This window comes from Tamandua tetradactyla, chromosome 5 (assembly GCF_023851605.1).
Source record: "Tamandua tetradactyla isolate mTamTet1 chromosome 5, mTamTet1.pri, whole genome shotgun sequence".
NCBI lineage: Eukaryota > Metazoa > Chordata > Mammalia > Pilosa > Myrmecophagidae > Tamandua > Tamandua tetradactyla.
In genome coordinates this window covers 38,457,436-38,471,868 of record NC_135331.1, presented here as the reverse complement: position 1 = coordinate 38,471,868, position 14,433 = coordinate 38,457,436, and the positions used below count along the sequence as shown (strand labels likewise).

The 14,433-nt window shown below is 41.1% G+C and overlaps 1 protein-coding gene across 9 annotated transcripts in view; it reads right to left on the bottom strand.

Moving 5' to 3' along the window:
- The window catches only part of LOC143684063 (uncharacterized), a 178,899-nt gene that overhangs the window by 150,687 nt on the left and 13,779 nt on the right, over positions 1-14,433 (bottom strand). For all 9 annotated transcript variants that reach the window (XR_013175826.1, XR_013175829.1, XR_013175828.1 and 6 more), the window contains exon 2: positions 4,936-5,106. The gene's annotated coding sequence lies outside the window, so the exon portion shown is untranslated. The remainder of the gene's footprint in view (positions 1-4,935; positions 5,107-14,433) is intronic.

Sequence of the window (14,433 nt, the reverse complement as noted above, 5' to 3'; positions counted from 1 at the left end):
AGATTAAGGAATGCAGCAGACAGCCCCTGTGTGCCCAAGCCATTTCCTCTTGCAGCAGGCAGGCTGCTCACTTCTCCTTGCAAATTTTAACTACCTCTTTAAAAATTCTCCAAATTCCTCTGAGCAGTTGGAACTACATGTGAACAGAATGCTTGCCTCAAGAACAGGAGAAATTGCAGATAGGCAAGGTTAGACAAACTCCTGTGAAGAAACCTCTCCCCTAATCACTCATCCACTTCTGTATAACCAGCTTTGTGCCTTTCCCAATTTAAATCAGCCAATCATTTCCTTCCAACACCTCCATTTCATACCTGTCTCTAATGTGCCATCCTGACTATAAAATCTTCTGTAAACATTGATTTAGGGCTCAGACTTTTGAGGTGACTTGGCCAGGCCCCACACACACATACAAATACAATCTTGCTTCCAGAAGCTCCAGAGCCTCAATTCCAATTCCTCTGATGTTTGCACCAACATTTCTCAGGGCTTATACAGGATCAAGAGCTGGTGATATTATCATCTCTCTCTCCCGTGGCACCAAACGTTTCCAGACCAGAGACTTGATGGAATGTAGTGCCAGCACTGGGGACTTCCCCATCTTTCAGAATCCCAACCTCCTCAGCTGGGGCACTCATCACTGCCAGAGCAGTGATGGATCCAGGACAGCTTCAGGAACCAGATCTCTGGGAGTGCCACCCATCTGACCGCTAAGCACTGGACAGCATCATGTTATCAGCCCACTCATAGAAGGCCTGCGTGGAAGGGTGGCCTGATCAACCCCAAAGACTCTCCAAACTATGGTCTCCATCTGGATGAGTGAGGCAAATGGAAATCTTCAGACTGGGTTTTGGGAAGGGCAGTGTAGAAGGAATGTCAATTGATTGTGCTTGACTATGTGAGTGAATGGAAGTCCTGGGCCACAGGAGCTGAGCTCCAGGCTGCAAGGGAGTTCAGATTCTGCAAGTTTGTGGCAATCCTCATATAGTTAATGGTGGGAAACCCCAAAAGGGGGGCTGACCAGGGGTTTATACTGGATGACCAAAGCCAGGAGGTGCCCAACGTCCCTGACAGGGGAGTGGCCAGGCTGAACAAAGCACTAAATTGTCTAAAATTCCTTTGTTGTTTGTCTGTAAACCCTTCCCCTAGCCATTGGCTCTGCCAAATTTGGGGGTGGGGAATATAATAAAACACGATTGTGGTGCATGATGTCAAACTTTATGAAGGCTTTTACTGATGATTGGGGAGTCCCTGGATCAACTCAGGAAATTCTGTATGCTAGAATGACCCACCTTTGAGGTAGATTGGCTGTCTGAGGGAATTTTTGAGTTAGAAAATGTTAAAGGCAGTTTGTAGTATAGTGTCAGGGATATCTGGACACCCAGATCAGTTTCCCTACATTGCCACCTGGCTGGAGGTCACAAAGAAGAAGCCAGGGTGGATAAAGACTTGCATTGATGGGTGGTGCCAGGTGTTTCTCACCCAAGTGGTGGAGAAGTCCTGCAAAGAACCAGGCAGCAAGGCCAAGGTCCTGGTTTTATCCAGTGCACCTGAAGAGGAAAACCCCTGCCTTACTTCACACCCCCAATACCTGTGGCCCTACCAAGCATCTCCACAACAACCCAATTTCCTCAGCAGCCAAAAAGTATCACCTGAGGCTCTGCCAGGTCCAGCCATCCCTGGAGTCCCTAAGCCATGGCAGCTGTGGTGCCCAGCCAAGTGGTGCCACCCCATCCCTGGCCACACCCTTAATGCCTCTGAGAGAAACCCAAGGACCTCCTTGTCAATGTGTGGGGAGACCCTCAGGAAGGGAGAATAAACTTCACATATATTCCCTTCACTTCTACCAACCTGCTAACCTGGAAGAATCATACATGGTCCTACACTGAGAGGCCTCAGGTAATGATCGACCTGTTCTAGTCCATTGTCCAGACTCACCAGCCCACCTGGCCTGACCGCAACCAGCTGCTTGTAACTCTCCTCAGCACTGAGGATTGTTGGCACATGGTAGCAGCAGCATGGAGGCACCTGAAGGGAAGCATTCCTGATGGCACCTTAGACCCAACCCAATATGTCACCCACAGTTTTCTGGGAGATGACCCAGAGTGGGACACAAACACTGATGCGGGGCTGTAGTCCCTTCAATGGTTCTGCAAGGCCCTGCTCCAGGGCCTCCAGAAAGGCAGCCAAGAAACCACCAACATGACCAAGGTCAAAGAAGTCTTGCAGAAATCAGATGAGCCCCCGAGTGAGTTCCTTGGGTGATTGATGGAAACCTGCCAATACACACAATTTGATACTGAGGCCCCAGAGAGCCAAATGTTGGTAAACACCACCTTTGTGAGGCAAGTAGCCTCTGACATTCTGCATAAGCTCCAAAAACTAGATGGATTTGCAGGCATGAATACAACCCAGCTAATAGAGGTGGCCATGAGGGTATTCATCAGTCATGACCAAGTAGGGACCAAAGAAAAGAAAAAGGAATTCTGGGAAAAGACTCAGATGATTACTGCTGCTTTTGAGCAGTGAGACCAAGGGCCCAGGTCAAAAACAACCCAATGGGCCTGAGCACCCCTGAGGCAAAACAAATGTGGTTTCTGCAAGGAGGAGGGGCATTGGAAGAACAAGTGCCCCAATAAAGCTGTCCCATTAACAGGCAGAGGAAAGCAGGATACCAGCCCTAGGCATCATCTGGATCCTGACACCATCACTTTGTCTGTCGATGAGCTCTCTGACTAGGACAGACTGGGTTCTATATTTTTAGACCCTCAGGAACCCACGGTCAGAGTAAAATTAGGGAGCTGAACAATGGACTTCATGGTGGATACCAGTGCTGAACACTAATAACCCAGCCCGTGGGGGATGCTCACCCATTTCCTGGCTGGACAATACACATAGTGGGTGCCACAGGAAAGTGCAGAAGAAACCATTCCTGAAGGCCAGACAGTGCAGCGCTGGGGGTAACTTAGGATGGCACCAGTTCCTGTACATGCCAGAGTGCCTGCTGCCACTACTGGGATGGGACCTCCTCAGGAAACTGCATGCCCAAATTACTTTTGGTCTCAAAGGAGAAGCCTTTTTAAAAATTGATGGCCCACAAAAGATCCTACTCCTAACCATACCAGCTGGTGAAGATTGGTGGCTGCATGAGGAATCTAAAGTGGGAGGGGAGGTCTGCCCTAGCCTGTCATTCCTGGACAGAAATCAAATGTCTGGGCTGAGCACAAGCTTCGAAGCCTAGCTGAACACTGCCTCCAGTGGTAATGGCCCTGAAGCCCATGGTACGCCCTGTGACAGTACAACAGTAGCCAATCCTTCAGAAGGCCCTCAAGGGAATTCAAGGCCATTTGGCATGGCTGGAATCCCAGCAAATTACCTGGTCCTGCAACTCCCCTGGGAACACCCCACAGCTACCCATGAAGAAAACTCAAATGGAATTTTGTCTGGTACAAAACTTGTTGGCAGTCAATGGAAATACAGAAGCCATCCACCCCATGGTTCCTAACCCATGTACCCCCCAGTCTGGTCCCAGGGGAAGCCAAATGGTTCTCATGCTTGGACTTGAAGGACAATTTCTCCTGCACCCAGGCAGCCCCAGTCAGCTGGGAAATATTCACCTTTGAAGGCCTTTTGTGGGAACTTGTGTGCTCAGGAAGGTGAATACTCCATGAGGGTGCAGACCAGACAGTGTGGGAAGGGGATGAAAATGCCAGCCAAACTATACCTTATAAAATCCTTAATCTGACCAGGTATGGAGCAATGTAAATACTGCCAGTCCTCAGCAAGCCCCGGCCAGATTTTACTGGCTATGTGGGAAAATAGCCTACAAATGGCCACTTGCTGGGTGGACAGGGTTCTGCACAATTGGGACCATTTGCCCAGCTTTCTTCTTGGTCCCCCTCTTCTGGGGTAGCCAGATTGGGTGCTCCCCTGTGGGCACTCATGAGAGAAAAATGAAGAGTGGCAGACAACATCCAAAAAGGGAGTTGGGAAGATAATGAGTGGCTCCTGGAATGAATAATCCGCTATTACAGGCCTGCCACCTGGGTTCAGGATAAGTCATGGGGATATTGAACCCCCATCTATATGGTCAACTATATCATCCACCTCCAAGCTGTTCTGAACTAATAACTAATAGAACCTAATGGGCACTAGAAGCCCTAGCCAATAACCAGGACAAAATCTGGGTAGCCATTTACAAAACCAGCTGGCCCTAGACTATTTCTTAGTGGATGAGGGAGGCATCTGTGGGAAATTCAACTGTACTGACTGTTGCCTCCAAATAGATGAACAGGGAAAAGGTACTAGAGAAATAACCAATGAAATGAGAAAGCTAGCCCATGTCCCCACACAAACATGGAAAGGTTGGACAATGATTCTCTATGTTCAAAGGGCTTAGAACCCTAATTGCTAGTGTCCCAGGCTTGCTAGGCATAAGCCTCCTCATCCCATGCCTCCTGCCACTCTTAATAAGTAGCTTATAATGCTCAGTCAAAGCCCTAATAGAAAAGCAGAACTTGGCAAAAATCCTGGCAATATGGAAGCACCAATACCAGCCCCTACAACTAGAAGAAAATGAGGTATAAATGATGCAACTGTACACTAGCATGGACAAGCATCAAAGTGGGGAATGTAACAGGCAGCCCCTGTTTGCCCAAGCCATTTCCCCTTGTAGCAGGCAGGTCCTTCATGCCCCCTTGCACATTTAAACTACCTCCTCTTTGGAAGTCCCCAAATTCCTCTGAGCAGTCAGAACTACATGCAAACAGGATGCTTACCCTGAGAACAGGTAAAACTGCATGTTCGCAAGGTAAGACAAATTCCTGTAAAGAAACACCTCCCCTAAGCACTCATCAGCTTTTCTAAACCCAGCTTTGTGCCCTTCCCAATTGAAATCAGCCAATCATTTTCTTTGAACACCATCAGTTCATACATTACCTTTAAAAGATCTTGTAACCTTTTGTTCAAGGCTCAGACTTTTGAGGTGACTCAGCTGGACCCCATGAACATGGACAAGTTAAATCTTGCTTCCTGAAGCTCCGGAGTCTTGGTTCCAATTTCTTCGGGATTCCACATAATGTTCCTGGAAGCTCTTGCAGCACTTCGGTCCTGGTTTCACACAACAGAATATATAAATCAATTTGGATAGAATTGACATCATAAATATTTTTAGTCTTCCACTCTATGTACCCATAATGACTTTCTGTTTATTTAGGTCTTCCATGATTTCTTTTACCAAATTATTGTAGTTTTGTGTGTATACATGTTTTGTATCCTTAATTAAATTTATTCCTAAATATTTGATTCTTTTGGTTGCTATTGTAAATGAATTTTTTTCTTGAGTCCTTCCTCAGTTTGCTGATCACTGATATATAGATACAGTACCGATTTTTGGACATTGCTCTTTGATTCTGCCACTTTGCTGTACTTATTAGCTCTAGTAGCTTTGCCATAGATATTTCAGGAGTTTTGACATATATTATTATGCCATTTGCACACAGTGAGTTTTACTTCTTCCTTTCCAATTTGGATGCTTTCATTTATTTTCCTTGTCTAAATACTCTGCCCAGAGCTTCCAGAAAAAATGATTAATAATAATGGTGACAGTGGACATCCTTGTCTTATTCCTGACCTTAGAGGGAAAGCTTTCAGTCTCTCCCCATTGAAGATGATGTTGGTTGTGGGTTTTTCATATATTCCCTTTATCATGTTGAGGAAGTTCCCAACTATTCCTATCCTTTAAAGAGTTTTCAGCAAGAAATGATGTTAAATTTTGTCAAATGCTTTTTCTGTATCAATTGAGATGATCATGTTTTACAATAATTGATTTTATGTTGAGGCAGCCATGCACGCACTGAAGAAATGACATTTGCCCATGGTGTGTAATTCTTCTAATATGCTGCTGGATTCAATTTGCAAGTACATTGTTGAGGAATCTTACATCTATATTCATATGATGAATAAATGGAAAGATATGTGACAAAGAAACTACCTTTCAATAGTAATGATATACCAATGTTGTAGGGATAAGATGTTAAATATATTGTTAATTCATCTTTCCATTACTTAAAAAGAATTTCATAATTAAATTTGTGGAGAAAAACTTGACTGGGCCTTTTTCGCTGTTTGGTGAAACTTCCTGTGGAAAAGCATATAAAAGTTCAGGATATGGTTGGATCACCAGACAATGGGGAAAGGAAGCCAGTCAAAAGAATGACAAATGCAGTGACAGATGACTTTTTGAAATTCCAGATTCCTTTAGGGCATGCCAGATAATTCCTGCTTTCTAGGTTTACTTTCCCTTCCATGCCCAGTTGCCTGATTCCTTCCCTGAACATATAAGAGCACAAGGAGCATGGACATGACCAGGTGACAGATGTAGCAACCTCTGGGTTTGTCTGGTGAGAGTAAAGGTTAATCCCACTGGAGACTAACTTTCTGTTGGTGAATCTCCCAAGAATATACCACTACAATGAACTCACATGGTCCTTCGCCTGCTTTGGTGGAAGGAAATGCACTAATTGAGACTGTAATTTTGAGCATACATTTACCTTTTTTCTTATCAGCAGAATCAGAACTACTGATGATAGTCTAGAGCTTTGAGCTCTGCACTAAGATCTTGCCTACACTTTCTTATCAGGACTGTGCCACATTCAGGGATCCCATGGCTAACTCCATTACATGTTCACCTGTCTGCATGAGACTTCATTGTTACTTTGGATTGAAAGAAGTCAGCAGCATTGCTGACTGTTAAAGAATTGGTATGAGAAACATCTGCCATCTTTTCTTTCTGAAGTTTTCTTTTCTACGATGGTATTTTTTTCACATGTTCTGCTGCAAAGTTGTGCTTTTCACTTCCTCATTCCAGTAGCTCTTATCACCCAAAAGTCCGAAGATTTTCTGTGATTTCTACATTACTGATTAGTATCAATGAACTCTTTCTGCTGTTCATCTGGTTGTCACTGCTCTGTGACATTAGGAATATCATTCCTAATCATCAAAGTGTTTGGCTCGATATTTCAAACCTCTTTCTTTAGCTGTTCCAAGGGTAGAGAAGGTAAATGTGGGTGCACAGCAGGTGACCTAAGTCTGTAGGTGCCACAGATGCAGGAGAGGGGCAGGCCAGAGCAGCCTCCTCAGGAGGGTCAACATTTATGTCATTTAGAAGTAGAAAAATGACATTAGTGGAGGGAAAGTCCCCACACTGTGCTCAGATTCTACTGTCCTTATCAAGACCTGTGCCCCTGACATTTACACCCACCCTTGCAGCCAGTCTCGAGCTGAGTTTCTGATGTCATAAGGTGACATCATCCTGGTCTCCATCCCATGTGACTCCACAGCTTCAGTCCCTGAAGGGAGGCCCTGACCACCCAGAATCCTCCCCTTTTCTATCCCATTGACTCTCATCCCTTTCAAGTTTGGAGAGCCCCGAGTTTTTTAATGAATTTTCTAAGGCTCTGGCATGGTGATTTCTCCAGGATAACACTGTCAGGTTGGAATACAGCAGCTCTCAATGTAATGTTCTCAACCCAAGGTGGAGAAAACAGCAAGGTACACAAAAGACCAGTAGTGCTCTGATAAAGCTCTGGAGGTTATTGTGACCCACCTGAAATGCTTTAGGCTTTACCTCTCTAAAGCCCTACCCTATGCATGCTGTGATTTCTATGGTGATGGAAACAAACCTCAACCACACAGCCAGAAATCATTGGAGATGCAGAAGAACACCCCCAGGTAAGCCTTATGATATAAAGAGAGAGAGCTAGCAGATGTTGACAACGTGCCTTTGCCAGTTGACAGAGGTGTTGCCAGATGGATCAACCTTTCTTGAGTGAAGGTAACCTGTGTTGGTGCCTTAATTTGGACATTTTCATGGCCTTAGAACTGTAAACTTGCAACTTAATTCCATTTTTAAAAGTCATTCTTTTACTGGCATTCCAGTTGCTTTAACTAATAGATTTTGTTACCAGAGAAGTGGGGTGATGGTGCAGTTTGTAAATACCAACATGTTTGAATGTCTTTTTAAAATGGATAAAGGGAAGGCTATGGAATAGTTTCAAGGATCTTGATGGAGAAGGCCTAGAATGCTTTGAAGAGACTGCTGGTAGAAATGTGAACTCTAAGGATACTTCTTATATGGCCCTAGACTGAAATGAAGCATGTATTATTTTAAAATGTAAGGAAGGTGATCTTTGTTTTACAGTAGTAAAGATTCTGGCAAAACTGACTACTGGTTTTTGGCAGAAGGCAGATTTTTAAAGCCACAGACTTGAGTATTTAGTAGAAGAGACTTCCAAATTAAATGTGGAAAGTGCAGACTTACAGCTTATACTGAAATGTGATAGGAAAGAAATAAGCTGAAAAATGAAAACTTGAGTATCAAAGAACAAGAAACTGATGGCCTGGAAAATTTTGGGTGTCCAGAAAGGGAGATCACAGAGAAGAGGGCCCCATATGTGGATTTAACTATATATGGGACAAGTCAGCCATTTCAGAAAAAGCTAGGATTGGAGATGGAGTTATCTAGGAAGAATTTGTGGAAAATCCTATTGTCAGATGGTTATGATGCCTGCCTATTGCAAACAGACCCAACAAGTGTGTTGTGGGATCTGTATAAATGGCACCACTGCCAGTCTGGACTAAAAGGTTAAGGGACAGATTGGAGGAAAAATAACTGCAAAGGCAGAATGATGGAAGCTAAAGTTTGATGCTAATAAACCTCAGATCAAGAGAGCAGACTCATCCATGCCCTTGGAGATTGTGAGTTTTCGCCTAAAGCAGAAGGCTGGCCTCCCACTTTGTTCAGGAAAAGTTGTGCCATCTCAGGCTTTGGAGAGGTGGGGCATATTCCTTGGGGATTGGGAAGAGCCTGGCTTCCAACCCATAGTTCTGGAGGAGTTGAGCATAAGTCCCAGTGCTGAGAGAGCGCCCAGGCTCTGCCTCCATAATTGTAGAGGGTGGAGCATAGAAAAAGGTGGTCTCACCAGTGTCCCACCAGGTTGCATTTGGAGAGTACCAAGGCCACTGCACAAGCCCTTGGAAAGTGTGGGGCTACTGCTTTCCAAAGCTCTGGAAATAAATGACTTTCATACTTGGAGATCTAATGTAGTTTTCTTACAGATTTTTAGAACTGTTTGGGTCAGGTGAGCCCTGTTTTCCTACCAATTTCTTCCTACTGAAATGGGACTATGTATCCAATGAGTGTCCCTCCTTTATACATTGGCAGCAGGTAATTTCTTCTGAGTTTTACCAGAACAGAGCCAGAGGAGAATTGTGCCTTAGGACAGACCATGTCTATAACTTGATTTGATGACATTCTGTATTGTTTCTACATTGTATTGTATTTATATAATTACTGAAGTGGTTTAAAGGCTTTCAGATACTGTGATGGAATGACTGCATTTTGTACATGGAAAGAACAGAATCCAGAGTGTGGAATGTGTTGGCTTGAAATTGTCACCCCAGAGAAGCCATGTTTTTTAATCCTCATTCCATATTGCTGGGCAGTGTCCTTTTCTATTGTTTCTATGGAGATGTGACCCACACAGTTGTGGGGGGTAACTTTTGGTAAGGTGGTTTCCATGGAGATGTGTCTCCACCCATTCAAGGTGGGTTGCTTACCAGAGTCCTTTAAGAGAATATCATTCTGGAAAAAGCTTTAGTGTTCAGAGAGCCCACATACTCAGAGATCTTTGGAGATGCTGAAGGAAAAAGACTCAGGGATGTTTTATGAAATGAGGAGAGAGAGTTAGCAGACATTGCCATGTGTCTTCCCAGCTGAGAGAGGAGTCTTAAAGCAAGAGACCCTAGCAGATACGGCCACATGCCTTCCCCATTGACAGAGGTATTCTGGATGGTATCAGCCTTTCTTGAGTAAAGGAAACCTGTTGTTAGTGCCTTAATTTGTATATTTTATGGCCTTAGAACTGCAAAATTGCAACTTAATAAATTCCTTTTTTAAAAGCTGTTCCATTACTGCTATACTGAAATCTGGTAGTTTTAGCAATCTAAAACAGAAGGACATCTGTGGATTTAATTCTTGAGAATTTACTCATTTTTATCTCTTACTATGGTAACTGAATTAATCCATCCCCAGGATGTAAAAAATAAGTTAATTATAATTACAAAGCAAAGGAAATTTTACTTTGAGAGACTGAACCCACTTCCTATTCCCAAAGGGCTTTCCATCAAGGGATTTGAGAATAACAGATAAGACTTAAAACTATTGAAAAGTGATAGAAATGTAGTTTTTAGTATGCAGTTGCTCTTCACAACTGAAACATTCACCTCATTTACCTTCATGATCTAAAGTCACCAGGCACTAAAATGAGCTAGAGTACTGTGGTAGACTGAATTATGTACTCCATTTTAGATATTTTCTTAATTCTAATGTGGGTCCCTATGGATCTAAACCATTTTAAATAGGCCCTTTAAAGATATTGTGTTTTAGTGAAGTTGTGACCAAATGAAGCAGAATGGACTTTCATCTAGATTACTGGAGGCCTTTAAAAGAGAAGAAACTTGAAGATATAGCCAAAGAGATGATGCCACAGGGAGAAGCAGTAAGCCAGTTGGGATGCAAAACAGAAAGGATAGGACATCGCCAAGTGGTGTGAGGCACAGAGGTAAGCCATGAAACTTCAAGGACTGGAGCAAGCTAAGTTAGCACCAGCTACTACAGACCCCAGGAGGAAGCGAGCTTCCTAGCCTTCAAAACCATGACATGATAAGTTTCCATTGTTTAAGCCAACTTCTAAGTAACTGGAAGAAGATTCAGAGATCTTGTAGAGATACAGGGTAAACTCTTGGACAGTTAGTTTGTGAGAGTTAACCAGGGAAGCAAAAGGCCGAGAATGACTTTCCTGAGGTTAAAACAAATTTAAAACTCTGACGTCAGGAATTTTTTTTCTAGGGAGCTAAATTTAATTGGGTTACTCCGTAGAGTAATTTATGCATCAGGGCACTGTTGGTAATAACAAACGTGTTAGCCTGGCATTAGTGGTGAGTATGGTCAGATAAGTGATATTTGCCTCAATCTGTCATACCAGGGTGATTGTGGGATCATCCAGAGCTGTGCCTCCCTGAAATGAAGAAGAGAAGCTTGCCACTGTGGTTGGGCAGGAATAGAATTCACTAATATCACCCATCTGGTAATTTAATGGTCACACAGCAAAATAAAATATGATAAGCCTATAAAAACAAAGAACAATGGGCTACTAAGGTTTATATTCTGAATGTGCAGCAGTGAAAGGAGGTTTCATCTTTGCACACTGATACTACACAAAGGGAAAAGACTGATAACAACTACCTGTCTGAGATTACCCTCCCACCATCTGAGGAATGATTCCAAATTTTCAGTATTTGAAGGACAGGAATTTTAAAAGATAAAAAGATAAAAATCATTAGTCAATACCTGTATTGACTATTTCAATACCTGTATTGAAAAGAAACAACAGGAAAGATGTTTGAAGGGATTCAAAAAGCTGATGTTTAACTATTGTTTTCCTGGAAGCTATCTTCCAAATACTCAGCCAAACAACAAAACCACATTAAGCACAGAGGAATTAATGTTCTATTGATGGTGGATGTGCTAGTTTGAAATGATATATGTACCCTAGAAAAGCCATGTTTTAATCCTGACTCCATTTGTAAAGGTAGCCATTTCTTCTAATCCCTATTCAGCATTGTATGTTTGAAGCTGTAATTAGATTATCTCCCTGGAGATGTGATGTAATCGAGAGTGGTTGTTAGGCTGGATTAGGTGATGACATGTCTCCAGCCATTGGAGTGGGTCTGGATTAGTTTCTGAAGTCCTATAAAAGAGGAAACATTTTGGAGAATGAGAGATTCAGAGAGAGCAGAGCAGAACGACATAGCCACAAGAAGCAGAGTCCACCATCCAGTGACCTTTGGAGATGAAGAAGGAAAATGTCTCCTGGGGAGCTTCATGAAACAGGAAGCCAGGAGAAGCTAGCAGATGACACTGTGTTTGCTATGGGCCCTTTCATATGAGAGAGGAACCCTGAACGTGTTCACCATGTGCCTTTCCAGATGAGAGAGAAACCATGACTCTGTTCACCATGTGCCTTCTCACTTGAAAGAGAAACCCTGAACTTCATCAGCCTTCTTGAACCAAGGTATCTCTCCCTAGATGCCTGTGAGTGAACATTTCTGTAGTCTTGTTGTAATTGGGACATTTTCTCAGTCTTAGAACTGTTAACTAGCAACACATTAAATTCCCCTTTTAAAAAGCCATTCCATTTCTGGTACATTGCATTCTGCAAGCTAGCAGACTAGAACAGTGGGTTATATAATTCTTTTGATGAAGTATTACTAGATAAAACATATTATTCAACACAGCAAGTAAAACTGGACCAAAAATTTGAAGAAGATGGAAATCCAAAAACATTAACCAGTATTCCAGATTGCTTATGCCCTTAGGGTGTTATTTTAGTAAGGTAGCTGAGAATCAGAGCAACGTTTTGTCAATATCAATTCAGAAGGAAGATAAATATCAAAGTTTGCTAACAAGAGCAGGGAATCTGGTAATACATCCACTGCTTTTGGTTGGGAACCAAGCAGATGGCTTTCTTGGAATAATTCTCAACCAAATATAAAATACTCCATTTTTATTTTGGATTAAGGTATGCTTATATTATTGATGTACACAGGGCCTGGCAAAAGCAAACAAAAGACCTCTTTGAAGGACATCTACATCATCCTAGTTCTCATATTATTTTTTACAATTTTAAAATCTAATGTTCAAATTCATTTTAATAAAAAGAGACCAAATAAACAAGGAGACATGACAATCTGAATGAGAGGCAGCAGCAACAGGCCTTAAGGCACACTAGATATTGAACATAACACCTATGCTTCTTACATTCAATAATTTAAGTGATACTAAAATTTTCAGAGTAAACTAGAAATCTTAAAAAGTGAGTAACAAAAAAAATAACACAAAGGAAATGCTAAAACACAATAAAACATTTGAAAAATGAACTAAATGAATAGGAAAAACACATTAGGCAAAGAGGCAGACTTTATAATCTTATAATAAGATCAGGGCTGAAAAATATCTAAAATGAAACCTGACGAGACAAATGAAGGAACTTATGGAAGAGATAGTAACATGGCAGAGGGTAGGGTGAGAAGTCATAACATATATTTATTTGAGAGTGTCAGTAGATAACTACAGATAGAATAGAATAGAAGCAATATTTGAAGAGATGGTGTCTGTCTGGCCCAAAGTTAATTAAATACATAGACTCAAGAAACCCTAGAAAACTCAAAAGGAAAAAACTCAAAAGAAATATACCTTGACATGTTTTTTACAACTTCAGAAAAACTTAAAAGAAGCTATAAAGCAGAAATACAACTTTTAAATTAATAATAAATGAAAAACTGACATCTGTCACCAACAATGGAACACAGAAGGTAATGATATAGCTTTATAATAAAATTTAAAAATAGCCATCAACACAGATTTCTGTATAGAGAATAAAGTCCTTAAAGGTGAGGTTAAGTAAAAACATTTTCAAACAAATAAAAACCAATAACAAATTTAAAAGTTTTCTAGCAGCAAATTAATTCTAAAAAAATGTGAAGAAATGCTACTTAGACAAAATAAAAACTATCCCAGAAAGAATTTGAAACAATCAGGTAGGATTTTAAAACAATGAAAATTGTTAATTTAATGCATAAATCCAAATGAATATTGAATGTATAAAATAAAAATATTTCACAGCAATAACATCAATAAAATGTTTTAAAATTCCATAAAATAATAAATGCCATAAGATAGATAAATAAAGCTGAAGTACTTAAAAATACATTATCTAGGAGGGTGATAAAAGGACTAACTTTACATTTGATAAGACAGCAAAAATGTTGTCATTTCTCATGTAACCAATAAGAATAATAAAACAATGGAGCTCTTCAAAATTAACAGATAAGAAAATTTGACCAAAAATTATCCATTGAAAAGAGGCATTCAGGAGAAAAATTAAAAAGAACATAGAAGATGGTGTAAAAATAGAGGTCACATATAAGAAAGAAAGTGCAACTCTAAAAGGATTTATATTAAATATAAATATCCCACTTACATAGTCAATATTATCCGGTGGATTTATAAGGAAAACCTTCTTCTTCCTTTGAACTTTTAAGAAATCCACCTTAGACAAAAAACTTCAAGGTATATATTAGATATTCTAACATGTTCCAATATGTCCATACTGTTCCCATATGCTATGGGAACAGGTAAAACAGTAAATTTTGTGTCATTACATTAAGAGTATATAAAATGACATTAAGGAAATGTCTAGAAATTGAGTCCTATTATAATGATAATACAGTTTAAATTTCCAGGAAATTTTAGAAATTTAAAACTTGTAAGCACCTAATAGTTATGGTTTTTGAAATAATAAAAGAACGACTATA